The 10,107-nt window shown below is 43.7% G+C and overlaps 1 pseudogene; it reads left to right on the forward strand.

Moving 5' to 3' along the window:
* The first annotated feature begins 415 nt into the window (after positions 1–415).
* LOC113746313 (gamma-secretase subunit Aph-1b-like) lies at positions 416–8,060 on the forward strand (annotated as a pseudogene).
* The last annotated feature ends 2,047 nt before the right edge of the window (positions 8,061–10,107 follow it).

Raw genomic sequence — 10,107 nt, forward strand, 5'->3', positions numbered from 1 at the left:
TTCTAATTCTTATAGTATATTGTTGTTGTATTTTTTTTTCCATATTTTATTAAGATGTGCTTAAGCTTTTTTCTTAATCTTCTTCTTGTTCTATATTCTTATTATTTATTATTATTGTTTTGTTTTTGTTTTTTTAATATGTTTTTTTATTCATTTATTATTATTAGTATTATTATTATTTTATTATTATTATTATTATTATTAGGTGTGTGTGTGTAATTATTTCTTTTTCACGTGACCCCGTGCTGTGACGTCAGCAGCAGACCGTGGATACGCATGTGTGTGTGTGTGTGTGTGTGTGTGTGGTTACAGGGAAGTAGCTCGGCACGGAAAGGCGGCGGCAGGCTGAACGTTTGTCCGGTTTACCGACAGAACCCCGGTAGATAAACAACCCCGTGTGACGGACAGCGGCCGCTGACTGCTCACCCTCTGCCCGGCACAAAGAGCCACCATGACGGCCGCGGTGTTCTTCGGCTGCACCTTCATCGCCTTCGGCCCGGCCATCGCTCTGTTCCTGTTCACCATCGCCCGGGAGCCGCTGCGGGTCATCTTCCTCATAGCAGGGTGAGAGTTAGCTGTGTCTCCTCAGGGTGGAGGTGAGGGAGACGCTGCTGCCGCCTTTAAACAATTTAATTCAATTTAATTCAAATTAATTAAAAATAAAAACAGCTTTTAGCGGGGCTAGCTGCGGAGCTAACGGCTAACTAGCGACTACCGCTACAGCTTCCATTATCGGACAGCCTTCTTCGTTACCCGTCTCACGCGTCTGGAAAACCTGGGAAGAACAGCTGACACATGGAAAATTAGATAAAGAGTTTAATCTTTTTTTATTATTATTTAGCTGAGAATGAACCATGAGACAGTGTTGTAGCAGGAGCTAACGCCTAACCACAGCGGCTGTAGCCGTTAATGTGACTCATACAGCGAGCTGCAGCTTGATGTGATGACCTGAGGACGGGCAGAGCTCTGCACAACATAACAAACACAACGACTAATAGTATTTAAATATGGCATTAAACAAAGCAGTAAGACACAGAATAGTGACTTTAAAACTGTAAACACTTGTCCTCCACTGAGAAGAAGAAGAATGTACACTATGGGGAATGAACTGTGTTTACATGCTGACTTTTAGTCTTCCAACATTCAAGGTGCTTTTACACGACATGTCTCATTCACACAGGTGAGCTGCCCGGCCCACAAAGACTTACAAGACACTACAAACCAGACCAACATGAGTAACCACGATACCAGACCAGACAAAATATCACGATACCGTACCAGACAAAGTATCACGATACAATACCAGACAAAGTATCACGATACAATACCAGACAAAGTATGTATCACTATACCGTCCAGACAAAGTATCGCGATACCGTACCGTACCAGACAAAGTATCGCGATCCGTACGTACAGACCAGACAAAGTATCGCGATACCGTACCCGTACCAGACAAAGTATCGCGATACCGTACCGTACCAACAGAGTCACATACCGTACCAGCAGTATCACGATACAATGACAAGACAGAGTAGCATGATACTGTACCAGACAAAGTACACGATGCAATACCAAGACAAGTAGAGTAGCACTATATACCGTACCAGACAAAGTATCAATACCGTACCAGACAAGTTCACGATACCGTACCAGACAAAGTATCCGATACACCGTACCAGACAAAGTATCCCGTACTGTACCAGACAAAGTATCACGATACAATACCAGACAAAGTATGTATCACTATACCGTACCAGACAAAGTATCGCGATACCGTACCGTACCAGACAAAGTATCACGATACAATACCAGACAGAGTATCACGATACAATACCAGACAGAGTATCACGATACAGTACCAGACAAAGTATGTATCAATATACCGTACCAGACAAAGTATCGCGATACCGTACCGTACCAGACAAAGATCGCGATACCGTACCGTACCGACAAAGTATCGCGTACACGTAACCGTACCAGACAAATACGCGATACGGACCGTACCAACAAAGTATCGCGATACCGTACCGTACCAACAAAAGTATCGCGATACCGTACCGTACCAGACAAAGTATCACGATACATACCAGACAGAGTATCACGATACCACCATACCAGACAAAGTATGCACGATACCGTACCAGACAAAGTATCACGATACCGACCGTACCAGACAATCGCATACCGTACAGACAAGTATACGTACAATACCAGACAAGTATCAGATACGTACCAGACAAAGTATCACATGCAATACCAGACAAAGTATGATCACATACCTACCAGACAAAGTAATCACTATAACCGTACCAGACAAAGTACACGATACCGTACACCAGACAAGTATCACGATACGCGTACCGTACCAGACAAGTATCGCGATACTGTACCAGACAAAGTATCACGATACAATACCAGACAAAGTATGTATCACTATACCGTACCAGACAAAGTATCACGATACCACCGTACCAACAAAGTATCACGATACAATACCAGACAGAGATCACGATACCGATACCAGACAGTAATCACGATACAATACCAGACAAAGTATGTATCACTATACCGTACCAGACAAAGTATCGAAACCGTACGTACCAGACAAGTATCGCACCAACGTACCAGACAAAGTATCGCGTACCGTACCAGTAACAGACAAAGTATCGCGATACCGTACCGTACCAGACAAAGTATCGCGATACCGTACCGTACCAGACAAAGTATCGCGATACAATACCAGACAGAGTATCACGATACAATACCAGACAGAGTATCACGATACAATACCAGACAGAGTATCACGATACAATACCAGACAGAGTATCACGATACTGTACCAGACAAAGTATCACGATGCAATACCAGACAAAGTATGTATCACTATACCGTACCAGACAAAGTAACATCACGTACCTACAGCCAAAGTATCACGATACCGTACCAGACAAAGTATCGCGATACTGTACCAGACAAAGTATCACGATACAATACCAGACAAAGTATGTATCACTATACCGTACAGACAAAGTATGCGATACCGTTACCGTACCAGACAAAGTATCCACGATACCAATACCAGACAGAGTACACGATACAATACCAGAACAGAGTACACGATACAGTACCAGACAAAGTATATGTATCAAAGATACCGTACCGTACCAGACAAAGTATCGCGATACCGTACCAAGACAAAGTATCACGCGATACCGTACCAGACAAAGTAATCGCGATTACCGTACACCAGACAAAGTATCCGATACCGTACCAGACAAGTATCCATACGTACCAACAAGTACCACGATACGTACATACCAGACAAAGTATCAAACGATACACGTACCAGACAAAGTATCACGATACCGTACCAGACAAAGTATCACATACCCGTACAGACCAAAGTAATCACGATACCAGACCAGACAAAGTATCACGATACCAACCAGACAAAATATCACGATACAATACCAGACAAAATATCACAATACCAGACCAGACAAAGTATCACGATACAATACGACACGATACACCATGGATTCATTAACGCCAAGTTTACGTGGCAGCAGCTCTGTTTCCTTCCTGGATAGCCAGATCGACGGCCTTCAGCTTAAAAGCTGCGTCATACGAACTTCTTTGTGTGCTGCAGTAACACACCGTGCATGTCAGACAGTGCAGAACAAAATATAAACACAGCCGCTTTTTAGACGTTACAGCATAAAAGACACGGTGATGCACTGTTTGTCGTCCATCGTTTAAACAGGCGGCAATAAACACGATTAAACTGGACCGCTGAAGGAGTTTCAGAGCTGCCAAAAACATTGTTGACCGGTGCTGATACCAAAACCAAGGACAAAAAGTCCAGTGTTGTCCAGCCTCAGGTTTTTTAATTCTTTACTCAGCTGCTGACAGTTAGTTCATCTTATTTTGTAGGTGTCCTGCCTCATGATGTCAGTGGTAATAATACATTCATGTCCTGCCGTCTCCTGCTCAGTGAGCCTTAAACCTGGTTTTTGGAGCCAAAAATGGACAGCCTGTCCAAAAATGGACCAGCCCTGAGGAACACCAACTTCTGAGTGTTTATTTAGAGTCTAAGGCAGCAAGTCACAGACATTTATGAAGGCTTTGTAAGCCGTAAACAGTCAGTGTACATCTGGAAATAAACCTGGTGCTGACAGTTATCAGACATGATAATCCTCTTGAGTTTCTTCATGTCATGAACTAACCGTGCCTCTCTTGTTTTTCCCTCTCAGAGCGTTTTTTCTGCTCGTGTCTCTGCTGCTGTCCTTCGTTTGGTTCATCTCGGTTCAGATCAGTAATAAAGACAGCGCGGCGCAGCAGAAAGGTCTCCTCATCTTCGGCGTGGTGCTGTCCGTCCTGCTGCAGGAAACCTTCCGCTTCGCCTACTACAAACTGCTCAAGTGAGTCCTGGTTATTAATCATATTTCCATCATACCCGTCACTGGAGTTAGTCATGTTCATGTTGCTATGTCCACACAAACTCATAGTCTAAAGATTTATTGTGTCCGTTTCCTTTGTGCCCTTGAACGTCCTGCTTAGATTTTAGGTTGTAGTCTGGAAATAGGACACAGGGTGATGTTGTTGAGCGTCAGCACCACTAGAGGCACCAAAGTTTTATAATCCAGTTATCTGAGGTCAAACGCCTGTGCTGATTCTTACTGCACAACAAACGCAAGGCCTGAAGTGTGCAGGATTTATTGCACTGCATGCACCAACATGATCATGTTGAAGGTTAGATGTCGAGAACAAGCACAAGAATATCGTATCTGTGCGTGTGAAGACGAAGGTATGAGGCTGATATGAAATGGAGGCAGTTTAAACAATAAACCTGATTGTGCAGAAATAACGTGAGTGCACTGTAACAGTAAACCTCACCAGGAATTTAATAATTGGAATAACTTTATGCGAACAAACTGATATATTAATTAATGGTCCATTAAATGATCATGATAACCATCAGTTTCAATCCTCAAAACAAACGCTCAAAGATATTTAATTCATTATCAACAAAAGAAAACCAGCAAGCGTTCATATTCGAGATGCTGGAACCAGAGGTTGGCTGCTTTTAAAATAATAATAGCAGATTAATTTCACTATCGATTTAAAAAATAATGAAATCAGGACCTGGAAGGTTGCTGCATTTTAAAATGTGTCAATTTTAGAAGAAATGATGACGTGATGATCGTCTGAAAAAGTCACATTTACGTGAAAATAACACAAAATAGAAAAGACAGAAAGTCCTTCTTCTTTTGATTTAACAGATAAGTTGATGTAAATAACTTTTTTATAATAACAGACACAACTGAGGAAAAAATGCTAAAGATTGACAAAGAATCAAAAACAAACAATAAACGGACTTTCAGGGACAAACTGCTGAATACACGGGAGTGTTTTATATCACTTCTTAAAGGTACCGACAATGCAAACATCGCTCGGTCGCCTCAAAAAAAGTCAGACAACTTTTTTTTCTTGACATTATCAAACAACTTCCATATTCTACTCACAAACCGACCTGACGCCGCAGATCGAAACAGAAACACAAGCGCACACCATCCTTGAAATGTTTTGAAACATGAAGTTTCAGTCGGCTTCCTGTCCTGAACAGCTGATCTGCAGTGTAGTGGAGTGTGAAACATAACCGCTACAAAACAACCAGAAAATAACTTTATTTCTCTGAGTTACTGGTGTCCTTTTACCAACGCTCTCTCACTCTCATTCACTGGTCTATGTCACTCAACCACTGCCCCCTTTAAACTAACTTAAAAATAGTTGAACTGTCTCTTTAAATCATCTCGGCACAAAGATCTGAATCCTGACCTCTCCATCATCGTCATGACACCCGGACAAATAGTTTCCCACCAGTTTGTCCACTCTAGTGCCAATCTGTGCCGGGCTGTTCCAGTTTCGGTCTTTTTCTGTTTGAGGTTCATTGTTGCCGCTCGTATCGTCTTCCACTCGCTGACATACATATTTCCTATTGATGTTTTTGTTTACAGCTCACAGTGACGTTCACTCGGGACTCAAACTGATGTTATTGTGTGTGTTTTTGTTTTTTCCCTGCAGGAAAGCCAATGAAGGCCTCCTCATCTCACTCGCTCAGGGAGGAAAACCATGCCGATCTCCATACGGCAGCTCGCCTACGGTAAGTTAATCTGCACGTCACATCACGATCTGTAACTTTAGGCCTGGAGTTTGAAAGAGCAGCTTCATTTTTAATTACCTGAATCTCCACAAAGACGTACATGGTTTCTGGACTGTCCTGATGCATCAGTGGAATAAAACATCCTCTGCCGTTGTTTTGTCTCAGTGTCCGGCCTCGGCTTCGGCTTCATGAGCGGAGCCTTCTCGGTGGTGAACATCCTGGCGGACGCCGGCGGCCCAGGAAACTGTGGGGATCCACGGAGACTCGCAGCACTACTTCCTGTCATCAGGTAACCACAGAGATGTTTTGGACAGCTACAGCCTGCACTGTTTGTGTCGTCCGTCCTACAAAACTATCAAAAGTAAGTTGGACACAACTTCTCCTTCAATGGTTTTTTCTACAGCGTAGATTAACACATACAACATCTAAACTACGAAATCGGCTTCATGAGATTGTCACCTGGAGGCGTTCCCATGTATGATGAGCTCTTGTTGGCTGCTTTTGTTTTCCTTCAATCTGGGGTCGACTCATCTCAGAACGTCTTGGTTGGGTTAGTTCAGGTGATTGTGGAGGTCAGGTCATGTGAATGCAGCACTCATCACCCTCCTCCTTGGTCAAACAGCCCTCACAGCAGCCGGTGGTGGTCGGAAATTAATTAATTAAGTGTATTTTAAACAACTTCATATCCAAACAATTATTTGTAAGTAGACTTGATCGAGTTTTTTTTTTTATTGAACAATTCATGTAGTCCACGAGCTCACATGTGTGTCTTCAACAGTCTCTGTGGCTCCTGGGCTCTAAAGTGTGGTCCAGGTACAGAAATCACCTGTGCAGGTAGGGGGGCGTGGCCTCAACAGCCTGCGTAAGCATGTGCTATGTTCATGGATAGCAGATATTCAAGTGGACCTGCTGAAATCTGGAAGATTATGCTAAATATATTTCCCATATTATTAATTTAAGTTACCGTTAAAGGAATTTAGTAAATTCCCTGTTTATTCCCATAATTCGTTTATTCCCATGGAAAGTTTCCAACTTTGAAAATTCCCAGAATTTTGCAACCCTAGTTTGGCAAAATCAAATCCACCTTATCACAAACCCTCCTCCTCATCCTTTAGGGTGGGAACCACACATGTAGATGACGTCACCTTCTCTGCGTATCCAAATCTGAATAAACTCACATATCAACACTATTCATAGACGTTGTGTCTGACATAATGAGTCTGCTTGGCTCTCAATACTCATAGAAAACTTAATTTGAAATGTTCCCACGCTTCCTGTGGGGCCAAAGGCATCCTGGGAAATGTAGGACATGACGTTCTCTTGATGAGAAGCAGAAATGTGACTTTACAGACGCCTCCCGTCTTTCAGCCTTCATGACGATGGCCATCATCCTGCTTCACATGTTCTGGGGCGTCCGTCTTCTTCGACGCCTGCGAGAAGCAGCGCTGGTGGGGGTGGCTGCCGTCGTCATCAGCCCACCCATCGTTTCCTGTCTGGTGAGTGTCGCTGGCGGTGAAGGGACGAGGGCTCGATCGGGTGTTTTTCTTCCGTGTGTTGTGTTGATTTCCGCTTCCTCGTCCTCCTCCTGCAGACCTTCCAGAACCCCGAATACGTCGCCAGCCTGGTCCCCCACTACGTCACTTGTTCCTGATGGGCGTTGGGCGTTCTACTTCCGCCGGCGGCTCGCTCAGGAACCTCAAACTCTGCCCACCTGCAAAGACAAGGACTTCCTGCTCGCCAACCACCGGCCCAGATACGGCAGCACGCCCAAAAACCATTGTGCCGGCTCTCAATCCCAAAGATCACCGAGTTCACACACACACACTGAATACAGGGGCGTTCAGTCCTCTGTTGACTGCTGTTTCACTTAGATCTCGTCTTAAGTCTAAAAAAAAAATTAAAGCAGTGAAAGTTCCTCAAAGGAACAAAGACGGGCGATCCTTTTGATTCATGTCAGTTTGTGGGGATTTAATTTCCATCCAGTGACGAGGTGTCTCCTCACAAACACACATCTTCCCCTCCTCCTCCTCCTCCTCCTCCTCCGTTTTGTCGCCGGATGCACTAAAAGAAACAGCAGATAACTTAAACTTCTGTACAAACTCTGTTTTCGACTGTTTCTGACACGTATCTTCTTTCAAACGTGTCTTTCAAAGGGTGGATTTATCATTCATGAAACAGAACAAACTCTCTGTGTATATATTAATGCATTTTTAATTCCCCGATGTGTAGATAGAAGTTTTAGCTTTTTTTTTTTTTCAAGATGTGATTCTCTGTCAGTCTTTTAGCCTGTGGACGAACCTCTGCTTGATTGAACACAGAAGCTGAGAGGACGGACGGATGTTTGTTTTTGTCTCGTTATCTTGAGCTCACGACTTTATGGGATTATGACTTCAATAAATTTAATTTGCACATCTCTGTCCTGCTGCGTGTTCCCATCCGAGAGGCGAGCAGCTCCGACTGAGAAGATTCAAACGATCTGATCAGCTGTGATCTTTTGAAAAGCGTTTAATCTAAATGCGTAACAAGATACAGAAGTCGTTATCTGAAGGCAACGAGTCAAATAAACTCTCAGCTTCCATGTGAATCAGCATTGTATGGATTAGGAACCGTCATGACTTTGTTTCTCACTCCTCTGTGTAACACACACACGATTATGAATTCATAAAAAGACCATGAACAGGTTGACGTGTCGACTCTCTTTATGCTCAGCATGTTTCCTGCCACTTATACTGCAGACGACTTTGGTTTGTTCACGCGAGAAGAGAAGAGCTGTGAATTCAGTTCATTAGATATACCTTATAAATTCACACAGTAACACACAGAACCTTGAGACAAATCTGGATTTAAATTGAACGTGCAAAGATTTTTACAAATAAAGAAAAAATAGAAATAGAGTCAGAATCTATAAAGTTTAATTTAGGCTGTAGAAAGTGAATGAAAGTCCCGGCGTTGAGCAGAGGTAGTGCAAACTGGTCGTGACTTACATGTAAAACATCCAGAAACAGTGCAACCGGTGTGAAGTTGTTGGTTTGTCCTTCATGCTCCCTGCAGTCACTGAGTCTGTCTGTGGAGCAGGATATTAACTGTACTTCACTAAAACAAATGCACACATTAGTCCTCCCTTCATGAAGGAATAACTGGACTTCTCAGCGGGGGAACGGAGCCAGTGTCGTGCCCAGAACAGGAGCTCAGCAGCCTCTGTGGACATAATGGCAGAAGAGAAAAGAGTAAATCTGGGCTGACTTTTAGTCGTACACTCTCAAACTGTGGGTGCTAAATCACAAAAATACAATTTCTACAATGTTCTTTAAAATTCTTTCGGCATTGAGGTGGAGTAAACAGCAGATCTGCTCTTCTGTCGGCAACAACTAATATCATGCAGAAACACAAAAATCGACAGGAACAATCAGTCATTTCATGGGAGCTTTTAATGAGCATTCTGCAGGGGACAAAGCAGGCGCCAGGTTTCCAGTACTGTGTGTGTGTGTGTGTGTGTGTGGGTGTGTGTTGAAGCCTTGTAAACCTCAGAGGGATGCTTAAGTTTCCACGCTGGTGAAGAGAAGGAGCTGCAGCAGTGTGTGTGTCAGATTCAGACTTACGCTCAAACAAATCAGAAATCACGCCACGGTTTTAAACGTTGCCTCTCAAACCTCGCTCCATCCATGTCCACTCCTCCTCCTGCCACCTCCTCCTCTCCTCTCCTCCTGCTGGTCCTGTTTCCATTATGAAAGCAGACACCTCCTGGCTGGCCGACACAAAGCGTCGGGTCTCTGAGGGCTTTCAGTCAGTCAAAGGCCTTTTTACCCGCGACAGCAAACAACAGACAGACGCAGGAAGCGTTTCCTCTGACTTTCACATGCTAATACGAGTCTGGGTGCAGCTGGTCAGGCCGGGGTCACCTCGGTGATGGTAAGGGGAGGTTCAGGTCCAGATCAGGTCGTCAT

Source organism: Larimichthys crocea, chromosome VIII (assembly GCF_000972845.2).
Source record: "Larimichthys crocea isolate SSNF chromosome VIII, L_crocea_2.0, whole genome shotgun sequence".
NCBI classification, from domain to species: Eukaryota; Metazoa; Chordata; class Actinopteri; family Sciaenidae; genus Larimichthys; species Larimichthys crocea.